The following is a 21,195-nucleotide window of genomic DNA, read 5'->3' as shown; positions in this document are numbered from 1 at the left end:
TTAAGACTGCAAATTTAGGTGCCAAGGTGAGAAGTAATAGCAGTAGCTCTGTCTGCAGAAAATGAGGTGCAGAATATCTGGGTATTTTAAGACAGAAGCTTTCCAGCTCTCAAACTGGCAGGCTTAGCTCTGCAAGCTAACATACAGCCCTGCTGTGTGCTTACAGCTGCTTCAGGCCCAGTTAAATCAAGTTGTTCATACACAGTTCCAAACCCTATTTAACTTCACTGTATATCTCTGTATTCACACCAGCGTGTAAAGAGCCCCCAGCCAGGGGCATGGTGCAGAACCAGATCCTATCTGCTCACTGACTCCATGTGGCACCATCCACAGCTGCAATGCAAATACTGCTTTCATTCAGTAGGGATTCCTAAGAAAATTTATTTGAAGTCTGAAAGTGATAAAGGGTAGTTATTCTGTGTAGTAAACAATTTTCTATAGTAAACAATTCCATATTCAGCATCTGCTTATCTTGTTCAAAAAAAGAGGGTTTTTTAAATAAAAACAGTAAGAACCATATTTAAAGATTTGAAACTCAGAGTTTTTTTTTAACAAGGTCTGCTTATAGAAATTGGAAGGCCATTTTTTTCTAAAAGGATAATACAATTTTATAGAATTGCAAGCATCTCTACTAAATCTTGGCCTGTGTTTCTGCATAACTGAATAGAAAATGGTTACAAAAGAACAACCTCACAAATGCAGAATCATGCTGCCAAGATTAGGCACAACTTGCTCATCGTTTCAGTGGGTGCCCCATAGTACTTCTGGGGGCCACAAAACATACTGTGACCAAGGCACTCTAAAAACAAGCGTGTCAAGCCACAGCCACTGGAAAAAAACAAAACAAAACAAAACAAAAACAAAACAAAAAAAACCCAAACCCCAAACCTAAGGCAGAATTTTTAGAACAATCAAAAATACCATCAAACTACTTCACATGCGCAACATGTCCATGATGGAGTAACTAGTGAAAAGCAACTAGTAAAAATAGGAACATGAAAAGAAAAACAAAAACTATTTGATCTGCATAAAATGGGTTTTCACAAAATAGGAAAAACCAGGTTTCTCACAGGGATTCAAAGTTAAGCTACCTACTATCTGAAAGGAGAACCAGCTACTGTCTGTCAGCGGTGCGCTACTAACAGTTTATTAGTCTGCTGACATCTCCATCTAGAAAAAACTGGTAAATTGTCTCAGGATGAGAGGCAACAGTGAGTGAAAAGGACTTGCTGTGATGTGGTGGTGGCAAGCAGGATTTTTTAGACATCTACACTTACTTTGTGATAAAATGCTTCTAAGATGGTGTCACTTCCCTCCCAGACAGCCCAGCTTTTCTTAGCGCCTGATACTGAATCAGTGACCTTCTGTGAATCAGAGCTAATCTCAGGATATGTCACATCTGTAGCAGGAGGAACAGCTGAGCAACACTTGTCCAGGCATAATTGAGCCTCAAGATTGCAGAGCAGTGCGTGATTAATTGGCTGAAGGATTCCTGATAAAGAGGAAGAGGATAATGACCTGCCTGGGTCAATGGGTGGTGCTCTGCTTATCTGGAAGCATAACAGGCATTAAAAGAAATGCTCCTGATCAAGGTCACAGGGAATGGTGACAGATTCTGTGTGAGTGTGAATTTGAGGCATTTCAAAATCACATTCCACAGATGTGCACAGGGTTAAGCGTACTTAGGAAGAGTATTTTAATGCCTTTTATGGTTCTGGTTCCACCACCATTATTCACAAAAGTACTGCCAGGAGCCTAATCTTGAAGAGATCCACCAATCAGCTTTGCAAGTACTTCCACATAGACTTGGAAAAGGTAAGCCAAAACCAAGGCAATTCTCACTTGATTTTCATGTGGATATTCTAGCTTGTTCCACGGTCCTCTTAGAAGCAAACAGGCAATGCTTCCACATTGGAAAAGGGGAAAGAGCCACCTGGAACAACTTCTATGGGCAACAGCTGTGGTGACATATACTTGTGACTCTTGGCTTAGGAACTGCTTTGGCTCTCTAGGACTGCTCAGCTAAGGTGAAAAGAGCAGGTATCACTTCTACTCCACACATCCGGCTTCTCAGCAACTACGGCAACCTCCTTGGTGCACCCTCAGGAAAGGGAAGCCTTGAACATTTTTAAGAATGGACATTAGAGCAAGTGCTGATTGTAGGTCCGTCGCAGTCTTGTGCTTCAGTCCACCATGATGCCTTATGCAGATCAACTACATCTTTCGCAATAAGTTTGCAGCAGCAAAGCTGCTGTAAATATCTGCTGGGTAAGTTCAGGTAAATTTAACAAAAAGATGATAAACATTCATTTAAAATAATAAAGACAGCAACAAACAAAGATAGCTTTTTATAACATAGCAGCAGTCTTTTCTGCCATCCAGAGGACTCCCTGTGTCTTATGGACAGTGCATCTTCTGGTACCTCTCCCTCAACGGCCTAAACAAATTTGACTGTCCAGATGGAAATACCCCAGGGGGTTCAGAGTTGGCTGATCTAGCCAGGCCTCTTCACAGGGAAGGGTAACTTTCCCTCCTTACTCTTTGGATGAAAAACAATTTGTTTACTCAAACAGCTCTCCGTCTTTTCTGGGTTGATAAGAATTTCACCTCCATCAAACAGCTGAACAGTTTTTTCTCTTAAACTCTAAATACTCATGAAAAAGATTCTATGGGAGCTGAGCTCTTTATGCTTCATGAGTGCACTCCAGCTGCCTCTAGTCTAATGCTGTTTTTTTCATCTGCCACACAGATTTTCATACACTAAGGTTACTGCTCAATTATACTGTTGCTTGTGGAAAATTGAAAGGATGGCAGTTCATTGGAAATAAGTGTGAGGTAGAGTCCTACAGGGAGGAAAGTCACTCTTTGAAGCTTCAGTCGGCATCAGTTTATATAGGCCACACAAGAAAAGGTGTGGTGGGTCACCAGCTGACATATGCTCAGAAGAAATCAAAAGTCATACTGGTTTTGGCACAAACACAAATGGGCAAAACATCAACTGGAACAGGATTTTTAGTCCTTAATGGAAAGTTTTCCACTTCAAACAACCACAACAAGTAGGAAAAATGATCTTAGAAGTTGTTCAGGACTGAAATAGAGCATGAAAAGTAACAACGAAGAGTTTGCAACCTACAGTATTTTCACACTTTTTCTATTCCCTCTCTGGGCATATGTGCCCATTCCAAAAAGTCAACTGTATGCTGCTAATTGTATAAGCCAGGCAAATGGGAGTTCATAGTTTCACACAGTTGTTCCATCCCTTGACAGGCCCATCTGGCAGCATGTATCTTCTAAGTAAACTGGAAATGGCCAAGTTGCCATGAGCGATCCATAGCCTTACCCTGAGAAAAAAACAGTATTCAAACTGGGCTGCCCTTGAACAATGGCATGAGTATTGCCCATCTCCAGAGAGAAAAGACTTGGCTACTTCCTGTTTCACTCAAAGATTTATAGCTGATCATCATACAATAACTGCTGGTTAAGAGTTATTAATCCTCCCAGACCCACTTCACATTAGTGACTAATCCAAACTTATTTGGTGCATAAATCACTGGGCACTAAAGCATTATGTGTTCCCTCCTCTTTGGCTGTAATTCTGAATCCTTGAGGACGTTCTTTTACAAACCCCTAATCTATTTTTGTGGCTCCAAACGTGCTGAGCTGAATTTATAATCTCACTTCTTGCTCATGCAGCAATTTCCCTCTCCCCAGCACCTAGCTTTCAAGTGTCCCACTTTGTAGTGCACTGCCCTCCAATGAGTTCTCAATAATAGAGCTCAAATCCAGCTCTAAAAGCAGCTCCCCTGCCAAAGTTCACTTGGTGCTACAGAACGCTACAGAGCTCTTATATACACTACTGAAGCACAGAGGTGAGAAGATTAACTAAGGGAATTTGCAAGGTGGGACACATACAGAAAAGCTCGGCAATATTTCTGTCTGAGCTTTATTCTTGTACAAATAGTTCGGGAGTATTAAACATACAAAACAGGATATAGAGGGCATTTTTCTTTGTGCTCTGAGGACTACAGTATTGTCTAAAATAGAAAGTGATAAAATGCACTGAAGTGGTCTTCTCCTCCTCCCTTAGACATGGCTGTTCCCTTTCACACTGAAACAACTCACATGGCCAGAGCCTTTCACAAGAGAACACTGCTCCCTCCGTGTATTTTGAATGTTCACACAGCGGGGGATGTCTGTTACTACTCATTTGTACAGCAGTATGCAGTGGTCCCTGATTTTGTTTGGTGAATCTAGATGCTGCTTTAATGTAGGGTTTTTTAAACCTTATTAAGTTTTTACGTATGTTTTTACATTTTCTGCATTTCTGTTGAGAAATCTAGTCTGGGCAAAACAGCATGTGTAGAACATAGGAGTTTCATGTTCTCAGAGTTAATCAAGCTTTTACATGAAGACATGCAGATGGCTAATATTCTGATGCTGCTATTTTAATTCATGTCAACATATGCATAAACTGTACTGCCGTATGTGAGGTCGTTCTTCCGCAGCAACTAGCTGCTACTCTTATGAATTCATAAAAATGCACATAATTTGGCTCCCTGCTAGGAGGTTGGCATTTATCATAAATATACTTTGTCCTAAGAACAACAAGCTCTTCGTTTTCCTCTAGAGCAGTGCTTGGGCGTTTCATTTCTGAGAATACTGTTACAATTCACCAATCTGATCTACAGATAGAATACAGTCATCAATTAATCCAGCCTACTACTGATTCAAAGATTTTATATCACAGAAAATTATTCCATAGATTCTCTCTACTGTTAAAAAATCAGTACTTTTAAATAAAAAATTTAAAAAAAAAAAATTTTTCTTTTATGGTCTGTATTTGTCATGCCTTTGCTTCTATCTGAGCTTTGCTATTAGACCAAGAAGGGCACTAATATAAAAAAATTTCTCCCCACCTTACTATCTTTCCATTTTCTCTTAGCCAAATCAAAGTGAGTTGAAACATATCTGCAAAAGCATCTCCCAGTTTTTCACCACATCTAACCAGTAGAAAGCCAACTGCTGATGCGCACTGCCAGGTAGCCAGGGCACCTATTTTCTGATGCAGCAGTGTGAAACACACACTGGGAGCTTTTGTTAAGACTCCATCGCAGGATCCAGGTAGTCACAGTAAACTCCCTTTGTGAGCACTGGAGGGAACAGGTACTTGAAGACAAAAGTAATCTCATCCTAAAGCAGACATCTGAAATAGGTGACTTCAATCATCTAAAATCCTCTTTGCTCATTATAACAGGAGACCAGGATAAGTAACACAGATGGAGATACCAGAATTGTAGCTATTTCTAGCAGTTTCCACCCAGGCACTGTAGGTATATACCATCTACAGTCTTCATTTGTCTATTATAAAGAGACAAAGCCACAGCCTACGCAGCATTTAAGAACTGGGAAGCCACTTGCACTGGGAGAAGGGACATCTTGGTCTTCCAAACACTTAGAATGAGAAGCATCCAGAAAAAGTCTGGCTTTAGATTAACACCTCACTCTTCTCCGCTGTTTTTCATTTGTGGATCTCAAAGTATCTCACAAAGCAAATCAATGTTATTATTCCTGCTTTACTTGCCCAGGGTCATCTAGCATAGACACAAGCTGAACTCTAGTGCTCTGAAACACTGCTCAGTACCACACAAGCCACACACTTTCCCCTAAACAAGCATTAGAGTAATGTTATCTCCAGAAATACAGAAATTGGGATTCACAGTATGAATCTAAAACTAAGTTTCTAAAATAAATGAAAATAAAATAAGTGCAATTATAAATGTAAATTAAATAAGAAGCAACTTATCTGGACTGATTTTTAAGGCATCTGTCTTGAGATTTACAGTGCAGAAATAATATCACTCTGACATCACAAGTATGCACTTCTATGCATTGAGAAAATCCTGCTGTTTATTTGAATCTTTTGAAGTCTAGTATCAACATAGCTTCTTAGTCCCCAGAGTGTCCTCAAGGTTTGAGATGTGTATTTTTAACTTCTATACTTACTGACATTCCATTCACACTATTTGGCTGTTCTCCCCATCAGGGCTTCATCAGCTATCGCTCTGATTTTGGCACCACCGAGCTTATTTGCTTTACCATTTCCTAAATGCCTGTGTGAATAAGAGGTGTGGCATGCTATATTATGCCAACTAGTTCACCCCCACAAAAATTGTGTTAGCTTAAGAGCTGAAGCTCTTTGAGGGCATTTTCCTATCAATGGAATCACCATAAAACAAGGAAATCATCAGTTAGGGCAGCACTGATGCTCAGGCCAGTTGTACACACCATGTTTTACATGCCTTGCTGCCCACACACCATAATACCTACAGGCTCTCACTGACCCCCACTTCCATACAACAAGCTCACCCACACCTCCAGGATCCAGCCACCCAGAGTGCATCTACTCAGTCCCTGAAGCACACCCACCCACCACAGTAGGAAGGGGAAGTGGCAGGAGGGACAATGCCTGTGGGGACAGCATGAAGTGGCAGCTCAGTGTCAGCAGGCATGGGGAGGAGCAGCACTCTGCCGTTCACTTGCAGCATATTGCATCCCCCTCAGAGACATACTCCTGCAGAGCTCAGAGTACACAAAGACTACTGTTTGATTCCACTTTAAACAATTTTAGCTGTACTCAAACAATAGACTCCCTTAAAGCTTCAAGAATCCCTTAAAAAAAATCCTTTGCATCTGTCAAAATTTTTTGCTGAATTTTTCAAATCGTGATGCTAAAAAAGGAAAAAAAAATAGAATCAAGGAATTTGATGGTTGGAAAAGCCAACATTATTTAGTCTGAATCCAGAATATTTTAGAAAGCTTGTTATAAAACAGGGTGATGCAGGAAGAGGATACAAAGTGCTTCATTCATGATTTATTCTAATGTTAGATTTCAAGGGTGCCGTTAGGGAAGTACAGGTAGAGCCTGCCAAGTAAAATGTCACCACTTGGTTTTAATAAGGCAGAGAAGATACAGGGGTTTCAGGGCCTGGTATTTTATGCTACCATCAGAAAGCAAATGCAGCCAGGAGACAGCAGTCCTCAGGATAGCACTGCTCGAGTCCTCTGTGTTTCAGACCTTGACGGTGCATTGGACAGGAAGATTATGACCACATGAAATTTGAATTCAGTCTCATTGGTAAGAGTCTTGATGACAAATAACTATTTTCCTAGCAAAACCCTTTCCTCTGTATGACATCACTTGCAATATACCCATCCTGGCACTGTAAGGTAAAGTACCAGACACAAGTAGGGCCTGGTCTTGGTGGGGGTAGCTAACTAAGAATAAACACAGTTTGGAAGTCAGCACTGTCTGAGTCATTGCATGTTGTCCTCACAGAGCAAAATGCAAAGAAGAAAAGCAAGCTGGACACACCAACCAATTTGGCAGGAGCACAGGAATTTTTTTTTAGCTGCCATAAAGACCTACTGAAACAAGAGCTTCCCAAATCTCTGCAGGTATGTCTGTGACTTTTCCATCATCAGTAGCCTGCTGCTTAGGGAAGCAGAGCATTAGGCTTTCTTTAAAGGGTTTTAAAAGCCCCTCTGTTCACTTTCAACTATTCATCACAGTCATTTGAAGCTGTCTTTTGCACTCCTCCTTTTTCTTACTCACATCTGGTGCTGCAAGTTACTACGCTGCAACCATAAATTACGAAGGAATGATATGGAGATACTGGATGCTCTGTTCCAGTGTCCTCACAGCCAACTATTCAATAAAGTTCTTATGTTTCCACTACAATAAATATATAGGAGAAGGGGCTGGAGGTACAAAGTTCCCCATTCTAGAATATAGCTGTTAAATAGCACTTTATTAGCAGGGTCAGCAAGCATATATGCTGAAAAATAAATAGCATATTTTAAAAAGCAGATTTTGTCCCTCAGTGAGTACATTCACATTGAAAACTCCAGAACAGACAAGTTTTAGCAAAAGCATTTCAGAAAGGGATGATCTCTGTCAGTAGTCGGTCTCCTGGCAAAATCTGGCATTTGCATGTCCTACATACAAGAGGCTGAAGTAGGAGAAGGCTGGTTTTAATTGTCTTTGCTCCAGACATATGATACGACAGTATGTTGTCCCAACACATGACCTGTTACGCAGTTACACAGATCATATCAGATAGTGCTCTGCACTTGGTGAGCATTTCTGTAGCCATGTGATATTCCACTGTTCTCAATCTCTGCTGTGCAAGTATATCCTATTCCATGACTGATTTGGCTGATTATGGAAATGGAGGGGAAACTGCAATCAGTTTTGCATTTTTTTCCAAATGACAATTGAAATTACACTGACAGCATTAGGCTTGTTAGCTTCCATTTCCATCTTCATCAGAAGCTCTCTACCACTGGTGTACAAGTTTCTCTGGAAGAGAAGCCTCTTTAAGTGGAGACTTGAAGAAATGGGGTTTGGCTAGTGGTCATTAAATGGTTCTTTAAATGCACAATTACGGAAGATGGCATTTCCAGTGGTGTAAGTAAACTGTGCAAGTACGAGCACTTCAAAGTCTAGAATGGAGCTGTGAAAACTATGTTAATCTCCTTTCAAAACTCTCCTTCCCATACACTTATGATGAAAAAATTCCTTGAGAATTAATACATTAGGGCCTGTCTTCTCTGTAAAAGCTATTTTTGATTTATCATTAAGGGTAAATATATTCATTCTGGGTATTTTCTGAAGATGTTCTTGAGTTCCAGTGTCTTGAGGACAAGTACCACTGTAGTATTTATGTGAGAGGTGACCACAGAAAAAATGTTCCAGTTCTATGATTCACAACCCCACATAAACCAGGTCTCGCACACAGCTTAAAAGAAATGAATCTCAAGAGCTTGTCATCACCTCTACAGTTCCCAGGGAAATAATGAGAAATCTTTTTAAATGTCTCAGTGGACATTAGGCCCTTACCTTTCTTGACTGCCCACCTTAATTTCTCAACCTTGTTTTACTGAGCACCAATTTTAAAAAAATTACTTGCATTGCCATATAGAAAGTTGCCTGTGCACTTGGACAGCAAATGGAATACATGAAACTCAAGAAAAAGGCAAAAGACATAGTAATGTAAGGCAGTAAAGCATTTGAAGAGCCTCCTAGCAGGAAGGCACTCAGGGGTTAAACTGGACTACATTGAAAGAAATCACTGGTGAAGGGTTCATTTATTTACATTCCCATTAGAAGAGTCTACAAAGACATACATCAACAGAAACAAACCATTTTAGTGCATTCATTGACTGAACATCCATCAGTGAACACTATCTATGCCAGCATGTCTTAGGAGTGACAAGATATTATTACTGTAGTGCCAAAGGAGGAGCGGGGCAGGGGAATGAACAAAAGGGAGTGCTTATCCTTGCCCTAACAATGAGCCCTATTCTCTTTCACTGCACCTGAGCTCCAAGGCTTCAAAACCAATGAACTTTTTTCATTGGCCACTAACAGATATGCTGTGGTTTGCTTCACGGCTGATAGCATACGCAACCTTGGTGGTGTAATGTGTTTCCTTAAAAGGAGCCCTTCCTCTCATAGCATCTCTTGACTACTGTATCACCTCTGCTAAATAAATGACATCATCTCGCCCATCAACCACATGCAGCTTTACTCCTTCCCCCTTCCTTCCCACTGTTTGCACTCACTGTTTATTTTTTTAAGCACCTAACCCCCTATTAATCCACCAGACACTACAAAAGATCCATTTGTGAGAGACACCAATTAGAGCTGTAAGCACTCAGTCTTTCTGTGAAACACCTGTTTCATTCAAATAACCAAAGGAAAAAAAGCAGAAAACAAGACAAACTGCTGGTGGAAATGGAGAGAAATGGGAGAAAAATCCTAATGTGATGAGAGCTACCAAACTTCGGATGGCAGTCTTCTTGCCTTCTTCAACCAGTAGTGCAGAAAACACACACAGCATCTACAATACCAAGCTCAGGTGCCTGTAACACTGGTAGACTCGCTTATAGACCATGTCCCTGCTCTTAACTCTTAACAGAGTGGAGAAATGTGCAAACTACTTAACTAAAATATTTTTTGCAGTTTTCTTTATTATTTTTTTCTTTTGCCTAAAATTTAAATTAAAAAGGCTGACACCATCCTAAAATTTGAATTATTTCAACCATTTCTGAAACATCCTCAGCACCAAAAGTGGACATTTCCATTGTCCCAGGTTTTATGTTTTTTTCTTCCAACAGCACCAACATCTGTCCCCATTTTGAAAAATGAGTACTTTAAGAGAGAATGAACATGGCTTTGTATTTTCATAATCATTTTGGTCAGTCATATAAATGTAAGGGCAGCCTTCATATATATAAACACATATAGAAAGGGTCAGTAACTAGATTGCTGTTGGATTTGTCTTCTTTGAATACAAGGTAAGTGACAATATACAAACAAAACCACCAAGTGGCATAGCATGGCTCTGAGTCATTCTCTCTCTTTTATGAAATGAGAGAAAATTATATACCAGATTGTATAAGCACCACAGGCAATAACTAAAGCTGGAAGAAGGCCAAGCTGCATTAAGAGCTTCTATTTGAGCTAGTTCAAGATCCCTAAACACCCAATGCCTGATGAAGTTAGTGGAAAGGCTCCTATCAATTTCAAAAGGTGCTGTATTGAACCCAACACAGTTGGTAAACAATAGTGCATGGAACAAGGAACAGAGCTGACACTATAGCAATTAAGTTCATCACCACACTGGAAAGCAGGCTGTGGTAATACACCCAGTAACCGTATTTCAAGACTGATCAGCTTTTCCTCTTTCCAGGGGAATCTGTCCTCTAGAGTAGTTTTAAGCCTCTGAAATTAATGGGATTACTCAAGGAATAATGCATCACAGAACCTGAATATTTATGGCAAATCTACCACAGCAATTTCTAATGTACTGTGATCCAAGAATTCTGAATAAAACATCAACAATGCAAAGACAGATCTCCAACTGATATAAATCAGCTGTTTCCCTTTCAAAGCAATGGAGCTGCAACAATTTGCAACTAACAAAACCACATCTTAGCATTTTCAAAATTAAAATAATTTTTTCAGTATTTACAGCTAAGAGCAGACCCTTGCTTTTATTTTCTTACGGTATAATAATAGCTCATTTCTTGTAAAATAATAGATCATTTCTGTTGCCTCAAAGTGCAATTTTTTTTTGCTTATCGCAAAACTGTAGGCATTGTAAGAAACTATTTAGATTCCAGTTGGTTTCTTTTAAGTTGTGCTGCTTATACATTAGTAACTTCCTTAAGAAGTCCCCAGAGGAAATGAAGCATGTATTACATAAGCAAGTGTATACACAGGAATAATACAAAACATACCTTTTCTTCTCTTTTCTAAACTCTTTAACAACACATAGAAACAAATACATATATGTGTGTGCATGTAATGAGTATATGTGTATGTAGATACATAGCTGTACCTAGCTACATACATTGTTATAGTAACAGTCATCCTTTCATACCGCTCATCAATAGCAGGTTTTACTCACCTGATGGGCAATTTGCCATCGGGGCCATCCTGTCTGTCAGCATGTCTTATCTGCTATCATGCCTTTCTTCAGATCCGTAGTTACAAGTAAGAAAAGGTTGGATATCTGTCTCCTCCTAAATACAATAAAATTAAAGCTGTAATTAGCAGCCTGCCCTGGACAACCAGGTTACATTCCACTCCACATGTAGAGCCCGTGCAGAAGTGACAGGCCCCTGAGGACAACATGCGAGCCAAAAGGAGAAAGTTAGCCCTGAGGTGTTCAAACTCAGAACCAGGCTAAAAATAAATGCAAGTTACGCTCATTCTTTCTTTAGGAGGCTGAATTATAGAAAGGACTTCGTGCTTGGATGGCACCAGGACACCCTCACGGTAGTCCGGGTTGAAGAAATTGGGCTTCAGAAAAATGAACTTGAAGTATTTTCCTATTGATACTGACTAGTTATGTTAAGGTAAAAATGACCCCAGAAAAATAAAACAAACAAAATATTGTTACCTTTCTAAAATAGGAGATATCAATAATTTCAACAAAAAAAAGAAGGAATTAATTAAAAGTACTTCAAATGTTACTGATTTTGTTAACTCTGTGTATACACTGTATACTGCTGTGCCCTGTGGTGGGGCTGCTGGAACCAGCCGGAACTGGTCGGAACCGGCTGGAACCGGCTGTGCCGGGCAAGGGGCAGGCCCCGCGTCTCCTCACAGCGCGGCCGACCCCGGGGCACCCACAGCCAGACAGGGAGCAGCAGCACTGCTGTTCAAAAATAGTGAGAAATTAGCCACAAATGGGTCCTGAAGATTTTCACAGAAGCCGGGCTCCCAGCGGTGACTGAAAACTGCCCCGTTCTGTATTGGCAGTGATAAACAGCCACACGTCACTCACCCCTTCTTTACAGACCCCAGTCTGAAGTGACTCCTGACACCTAGCAGCCCAGGAAACACTGCAATTTTAAACTTCTAGCAGAAATTTGGGTTCAATGATGCCACTTCTCACCCAACAGAGATCATTCCATCTTAATTAACCAAACTCAAGTAAGCAGCTATGTCAAATGAATTAGCAACACGCACATAATCCCATCACATGTATTCTTGTTAGAGTATCTGTGCTTCAGCTGACGGATCTGTCATTAACACAAACATACTTTAGCTCTGCTTATAATCGAAACCTTACTTCTGGCCAGCCGTTTGGCTGGGAGAGCCAGGAGAACTACTTTTTCCATGTTCACAAACATCTCTGCTAGTCCTTGGTGTCACCACCTGATTAGATCTCTGGCACCGCTGGCTCCTCTTTGGCAACGAGGGGAGCATCGTCTCACCAAGCCTGCGAGCCTGTGTTAAAACTTGGGCTTGAGGTTGAAGGCAGAGCAGAAAGAATGGCCAATGTCCCACGTAACAAACTTGCTTTTCTGCAGATCAGCTGGTTTTTCCCTAGTAAAATGGAATAATTAACTAATGAGATCAATCAAGAACTTAGGGTACCTGAAGCTACTGTTCCTTCCAAACCTTGCCTACATATTTGGACAGTAGAAGTGATATAAAAAAAAGATACGAGTCCTTGGTTCCACCAAACCCTCCTTGAGCCAACAGAGCTTAGCTGCTAAGCTCTAACACGGGGAACATGTGAACACTACACAATTTTGCACCTTGGCCAAACCAGGGCAGACACATGGAAGGCAAAATGTCCATCCCACTGTCCTGATTTCCAGTCATTTTTAAGGGTCTTCTCTGAAACAGCCGTAATGTATTTTAATGTAAGAAAAATAATGTATTCTTCCCTGTGTTCAGTCTCAGAAACTGCTGAAGCATTTCTGCCGATCATTTCCAAAGAAATTCAGCCTGAAGCAGACCTCAGCATGTATGATTTCAGCACTCATGGTAAAAGTTTAACAACATTAGAGGCTGCCACAATGGAAATTGTTGGGCATCACTGGTTTCACTTATAATAATGAAACTCAGTTGAAAGCTAGGAGCGGATTGATGTAGTAGTTTTACATAATAAATACCATTTTTTTGAAACCAAATTGTTTTACAGACACTGACTTCAGCTAAATGTTTTAACTTTCTGAGTTAATCTTGACTCATACATTTTATTCTCACTGTATCACTGTGTTTCATTGTTTCAACTTATACATACATTACATGAAAACAAATGTTAATATATACCATGTGTGCATACTGTTATACCCTATTCAGTATTACACTGTTATACTATACTACATCATAATATAAAATCACTATTATGAAATGTCATATTTTCAAATTTCAGAATCAAAATGTTTTGACGCTTCCAAAGTAAAACTTCTCAGAATATCTCCTGCACAGTGAGTGCCCAACTCAATCCAAACTCAGTGAGTGCCTGATATCCTGATAGGGTATGCAAACTCATTTTGAAACTTCAAATTTTACTTCAATAGAGAAAGTTCTAGTTTCCAAACAATTCCACCAACAACGCATAACACCTAAATGACCACTTTGAGACTCCAAAGTGCTCAAGTAAATAGAAGGTCTGCGTCTGTGAAAATGAGATATCTGGTCAAAAATTGTGAGGGTTTTGTTTGCTTTTCTTTAATACTGAGCATCGTTGGCCAGAAAAAAAAAAAGGATTTAGTTAGCAAAGCTACCATTTGGCAGTTTGTACCTGTGTTCCTGGATGTTTTGCAGAGCTTATGTTACGTGTTCGTATACAAAAGCAGAGCAATCATAACAGTAAGCTGGAAAGATTTTCATGTTTTGTTGTTAAACACTAGCAGATCCCTCCCCACATATCCAAGGCCTTCCGCGAGGTTCTCATCACTGACTCTATCCCCATTACCAATCTCCATCATCTAAGAAGTAAGATTCATAAAACAAACCATGAGCACAAATCTAAGACCCAAAGCTTGTTATGAGACATGAAGGGTTCAGCCCAAAGTCAAACATCCTCAGAGGAGTAGCCAGAAACCTGGTCTTGTGAAGCACGTCTAGAGGTCATATTGGCATGGAAAGAGGCCGAGGCCATCGCTGGAGTTGGCTGATAGCGCCTCGATCTATGGCGCAGCAGAAATTGCCCTGGCTTTATCTTGTCCTTCTGTTCCAACAAGTTCTTGGTTTTCTCATGTCTGTCACCCACACTGCATGGACAAGTCTGCTCCTCCCTCCCCTTTCCTTACACCATGGTGTCAATGGCAACAGTGCAAGGCAGGAATCATCTCGAACTGATTTTATGAACACAGTGAGTATCTTGGGGCATTTCATTAATATAAGCCACAGCTAATGGCAAGCACCCTGCTATCTTCAGCATGCTGTTGATCAGGCTGTAATACTACATTTAATTCAACCCCGTAAAGATACATTTTGATTCAAACTCATAATGAAATACAGACCCCACATTTGAGTATTAGTGTAAGGTAATAATGCACATATAAATGTACATAAATTCATTCATTACTTTAATATTTTACAGACATCTCCCTTATGTAAATATACACTGGATGTTCTGTGCAGCTTATTCATGGCAGGTTGTTCCATACGCAGCTCCATGCAGTGCCTGCTGGCAACATTCAATGCTTCTGCTAACAATTCATGAACTGAACAACTATCTGCATATTCTCCTTTGCGCTGCTAACAAGGTCCTCCAGTGCTCATTATTCTATTATTACCACACAGCTAGTTCCCTCTAGACTTCAAAAAAAAAAAAAAAAAAAATCTGGGAGAAAATAAAAGCCATATGGGACAGACAGCTTTGCTGCTGGCATGGATCATCCTAACTCCACTGCAGTCAATGGGCCAGATCTTGACATCGTCTAAATGGTCACAGTGTCAAAGAAACCAAAGCTCTTCTCTGGGGTCCAACCTACCAACACCCTGCTTCCCTGCTCAAACTCCCTTTTCTTCACCTAATACCAAGAACTAGAGCCCATCCAGTCCTCTCAGCCGGCAATTATGGTTATTAGCACAAGACTGTGGTCATCTTGGAACAAACTTCTATCTGCAACTGCTTCTGCAACTGCAAACACTTCTTTGGAGGTGCAGCTCCTCTCTTCCGCTTTTTAGCTAGACAAGAATTGTCTATTCTAAGCTGCATCTGCTCCAACAGCGACAAATAGAGACAGAGATCTACAGCTCTCGGACACCTGTGTCAGGTGGCTTCTCCCTTCCAGGTAAATAGCTCAATACTCAAATCACCTTTTTATCACTTCCCACATGACTGCTACACATGTCCTTGTTTGTCTTCAAGGCTTTTCACAGGCAGACCTGTTGTCCACTTCTGGAGAATGGTTCATATTAGTGACTCCCTATGTATTAGGGTGGTAGACGGTATCTTAACTTGTCACAGGCTGCTGTTTCAGAAAGCTTAATAAACTCAACAGAACAACAGCCTAAAAAAAGGAAATAAAAGATTTAACAGGCTGGTATTTCTACCCCCTTCTGCTTTCTAAGAAAGACAAAATAAAAAAAAAACAAGCAGTGGCCCAAACTGGAGCACACGCGTAGGTCTCCCCAAGAATGCTTCCCCATTAACTCAGTGTTTGTCTGTATTACCTATGAAACAACGTGGTTTCAATTTAGCTTCTTATTAATCTTGCGCATTTCTTTCAACTGCTATTTTAAAAATAGAAACTTCATGTTGAACATTTTAATAGCATTAAGTTTCAAAGGAAACAAGCTGCTGTATTGATTTTTTTTCCAAAAACTTTATTGCCAGATGTAAGTATGTGTGATTATTGATATTCTTTGTTTTCCCACAGGTTTCTCTTTTCCTTATTAAACAACATATCTGTAGCTCCATGAAAGTTTAGTGAGGTCCCTGAGAAATCACTAGTCACCAGCCCACAAATCCATCTCACCTAACTTCAGGCACTTCACTGAACAGCTTAAATTAGGAATATATCTATGCTGAATTTCCCTTACAGTCAGTAGAAATGACTACAGGACCATGAAGACTGTAGGTACTTGCATCCCTCTAAATTTCTGAATTGCTTTCTGGAAGTAACTATTTTTTCTTCACTGATTACAGAGGGCTCCCAGACCACAGAGGAATCAGGTCTCCAACTTAAACAATGAACTAAGAATCTAATGCAAACTGGGATGAATCCACACTCTGGGGTCCTCAGCAGTATCAGCAAACAAGCAGAGGACCTGCCAGGAGCACATTTTAGTTTCTAGCCCATGCATATAATTTTAAATAAAGAGAATGACTATACTGCAGTTGCAGTAGACCACCTCATCTAAATGACAGTTTCAATGGTCTTTGGGTACTATCAAAAGCCAAATACAGCCAGCAGAAATACAACTAGCGTTTTGGTAGGTTTTGGTGCACATTTGCATTCAGCTCTGCTCAGCCTTCTCCCTCCCTCACAGAGAAAACCTAACGAACCCATGCAACAGAAGCCACTGGTAACTTAGCCATTGATTTCATAAAGAACAGGATCAAATTATTCATGAGTAGAGACAAGTCTGCTAAGAAAAATGGGTACTAGCTCACATGGGGAAATATGGGAATGTAAAAAAAGCAGTGAATTCCCACCCACCATTTTTGCAGTCTGGGAAGATAGCAGTGGATAGTACTGACCCTGGGGAACTAAAGGAAATCCTCACATACAGCTGTTAAATACTAACTGGGTATCAGTAATCAGTCTAGTTATAACATTTTATTAGCAGTTGAAGAGATTCCTTCCCACCCACATCTGATAGTTCCCATCTCTTCAAAAGAGGCTACAGCCACACAAACAGTGGATTCCACATCCAGCACAGCTTCTTCCACCAGCAGTAGCACTGCTCCAAGGCTCTGGCCCTCCCCCCATCACCTCCAATAACTCATTCCCACCACCCTGCCAGGCGTTTCCGTTCCTTCCCTTGTGCTAAATGCCAAATCAGCTGTTTATGTAGCTGTGCTCTGAGAGAGCAGAAATTTCCAGTGGGGAGATGGGAGCAATAACCTTGGTTTCTATCAGTGTTTTCAAAGAGTTGCCAGGGGTCCTTACAAGGTAAAATAAACAACCCTAATCTCAAACTGTACAGCTTCCCTAATACACAATTGGGACAGGTAAAGGGAGCATTAAAAGACAGAACTATCCTTTCTAGTGTATAGGAAAAAGGCACCTAATGGGACTGATCCAAAACCTGCTGGAAATCAGTAAGTGGACTCCCACTGACTTCAATGAGCTTTGGAGCTGCTCTACAAAACCAGCCAGCTGCAAAAGCTGCTAGAGTCAAAGGAAAATATGCTACGAAGGAATGGTGGCCTTGTGGTTGAGGTACTGGCATGGTTTCAAGAGACTTGGATTCAGTATTCAGCTCTGCCATTCCTGACCCTGTGCAAATAATTTCATTTCTTTGCACATCGGCTTCCCTTTCTTAAGTTTAGGTACGTAACCTAATAAGCGTAAGTGCGGAGAAACACAGGGATGTCCGAGACAGGAGACATGCATGGAGACACTTACCAGCACCATCTCAGCAGGTGTAACTTTTCCTCTGCCCCTCTATGGGCCAAGTAAGGTCTGTTATCCGCACAAAAGGGTACAAAAGTGAGTGTCAAACCAGTATCCTTGTTTACTTCAAGCTCACTAAGCACACCTGGAAGCTAAGACTACAGATTTTATTGACATAGCCTTACCTAGCTGGCTGGATACTGAGATGCATGGCTAATGCAGCACAGAGCTCAGTGCAGGTTAGCCAGGTCTTGGTACCACACACTGAGCTCCAAGTTCCCATGTCTATATTAATAGCAACACCCAAGAGTCTTCATGCAGAGATAGTCTGAGCATGTTTACATGGGCTGCAGCCCACAGCAGCACAGACATGGCTGTGTGACTCCAATCCAGCCAAGCAGATGAGCATTTATCTGTCTCTTGAACATGTGAACAGACCTATGAAAGTCCAGGTAATACAAACATAATTGCTCTCCTGGACTGGAGGCGTGGGAGAGGTAAGCTATGTTTTCATGGAGATTCAAGGAAGCCTGTCAGCCTTAATATTATTTACATACTTGCTCAGAATATCCTCCTACCAACAGCTGGGGCTTCTGGCAGCCAAATGCAAACCATCTATTGTAATATTATTCTTCTGTTGTAGGAAACAAACTCTTCCAAGCAGAAGAAAATCTTTAAAAAACAGTCCAAGCAAAGGCACAAATTAAGCCCCAGAAATTAAATACTGAAATAATTTTTACAGCATAGAAAGATCAAACTGCAAACAAGCTGCAAAAGCCATTACTAATTTAACATTCCATTATTCCTTTTTTCCAAAGTGTGATTCTTTTCTTCAAGCCAAGCATACTTTGCTGGGACCAAACCTTCACATTAGATTTCCTGTGCTGTGGACTTGATGAGATAAAGCAGTTACTTAGGTCCAACAAATCACTTCATTAAAGAAGCCCATTCGTAAATATTCTCAACAGCAATTAACGTCCTGGCGTAAGGAACTCATTTTGTGCTGCATTCCTCACTCAGACAAGACCTCCTCTCTAACGCCATGACTACAGGGGAGGGCCTTAATTTTGAAGGAAAGAAAGAAGCCATCCTGGCTCTCGCCATTGCCTCCACTTTAGCTATTTTGGTTCTTCGAGGCAGGAAAAAGCAGCCGAAGGTTAGACAGAGCTGCTCACCCTCAGTTCTCAAGCTGTGTGAAAAAAGGACCATCCAGTGGTTTTCCAGCTGTCTCGCAAGACTCTGGGGAACCAGGATAACTTACAGCATTTCTCTTCAACAGAGTGAACAGAATTGCTGGTGTCACTCAGGATCCAGGCTGCTCTAAATGCATTTACTCATCTTTGCAGTACCAGCAGTTTATGATGAAGGTATTCTCACTCCTGGTAGGTGGAGATGGTAGAAAGTCTAGTTTAAAAAATTGACATGGAAAAGGTTTTTTTCACATCCCTTCGCCTCATGTAAGGGCCTGTCTAAGGAGTGTAACAGTACACTGACTGGTAGTATATTAGTCAGCCCCAACACATCTCTCAAGGCTGTACAAAATCCCAGAGTCAGTGTGGTATCTGGTGAACAAAGGTCTAAAGCAGAAACTCAAGATGTGTTAGAGGAGATTACTTTGTGTTTTTGTCTGCAGATACTAAACAAATATATCCCATTAAGATGCAATATAATTCTCTCTGTTCTGACAGGAATACACAGGCACCATTTTGAAATTGTTACATTAAAAGACAATATGTAATATTCATCAAAAAAAAAACAGCTTTAGTCTTGCTCTTGTTGAAATGAGCATTCTCATCTTGTTTGGGTAACCCAGTATTACAATGCACTAAAAAATACAATATGCTAGAACAGAAAATGAACAAAGCATTGGGATTCAGCAATTTATTTCAAGCCAGCATCAGCTTACCAATTAAATTGCTTCTGAATACTTTATGGGGCTCTAACCTTATAAACAAATCTATGAATAATCATAAAGGTGCAATTCTTTAAGATATTTCCATCTTTGAAAAGACCCTCCATTTCTATAGGAAAAATCATCTCCTTGCCATTCAGAAGGAGCTAAATAAATGTGAGTATACGAACCGATCATAAAAAGTCTACTGAACTGGAGTAACAATAATGCCTCAGTCTTGAAAACATAGAAAGTAAATGCAATTTTACATTAAAGATCTGAAAACAAACTCAAGGCTAATATTTTCAGGGGAAAAAAAAACTTTGATCTCTTTTTCTTTCCGGGGGGGAGCCAATATCAACATGAGTGATTTTGTACTATATTCAGGAGTCTTTATATGGGTTAATAATGTTAAAGTTATTCCACTACTTTTTCTAACTTTTCTGGAATCAGCTCCTTGGTGAAACAGGGCCCTATTGAAGACTCTTGAATTTGCATAGCATGTGCAAGACATTTAGATTTATATTCCATGTTAGGCTTGTGTGTTTAGAGTTTACCCAGGCATATGCAATTCATTGGCTGTATTGTTATCTTCACAATGAACAAGCACACTCACTTCATCTGCAAGAAATACAGCTTTAAATGTAGAAAATTAAATTTCCATGAGAAAACATGTTGCATGAAAATTTCCATCAATAAAGGCTTAGCTCAAACGTATTGAGGTCAAAATACTTTGATTTGAGCCTACCTGGGTACTGTGTGACTTATGTGGCAAAACCATAAAATCATTTGAAAATGACTACTTTGAAAGCGCTCCTGCAATAACAATTAGTCACATTACAGTTCTCTCTCTAAAAGCCTTCAGTTGTCACGATCCTGTTGTGTTCAGTGATGAATTTGCCGACAGAAACTGGCAGATTCTGCCTTGAAGACTTTACAAAGACAATAGGTAAAGGAATCATAATTATCTTGAAAGCACAGAGAATGGTGACCTTAGTGATGGCAAGCTGAATACACTGAAATACAGAAACCAGTAACCACAGAAATAAGCCATCCACTCACCTTCCACTCAGATCCTGAGCCCTGTGTCAGTGGCGTGGCCCACAGTCAGCCTTCTTGCTAGCTGGGAGAGCAACACCGTGTGTTATGCAAACCATTGCGTGCAGCAGCAACGTACTTCACAACATCGGTGTGGAAGAGTTTCCCCAGACATCATAGTGCTGAACACAAAAAGTCATCTAAAGAAATATGTGGTCAATAGGTTTGGTTTGATATTTGTGAGACACCATAGTTCATTTCATACTTGCTGTCACCACCTGAGTCTGTTGGGAGTGGTTTCCAAGATGACACTAACATTGGTGTTACCTTATGTGGTTTTCCAGTCTTCATACTAAGTAGGAATTCTGGAACAGGGAGAGGGC

Source organism: Accipiter gentilis, chromosome 5 (assembly GCF_929443795.1).
Source record: "Accipiter gentilis chromosome 5, bAccGen1.1, whole genome shotgun sequence".
Taxonomy (NCBI): domain Eukaryota; kingdom Metazoa; phylum Chordata; class Aves; order Accipitriformes; family Accipitridae; genus Astur; species Astur gentilis.
The sequence above is the reverse complement of the archived record's forward strand: the minus strand, read 5'-3'. Positions refer to the sequence as shown.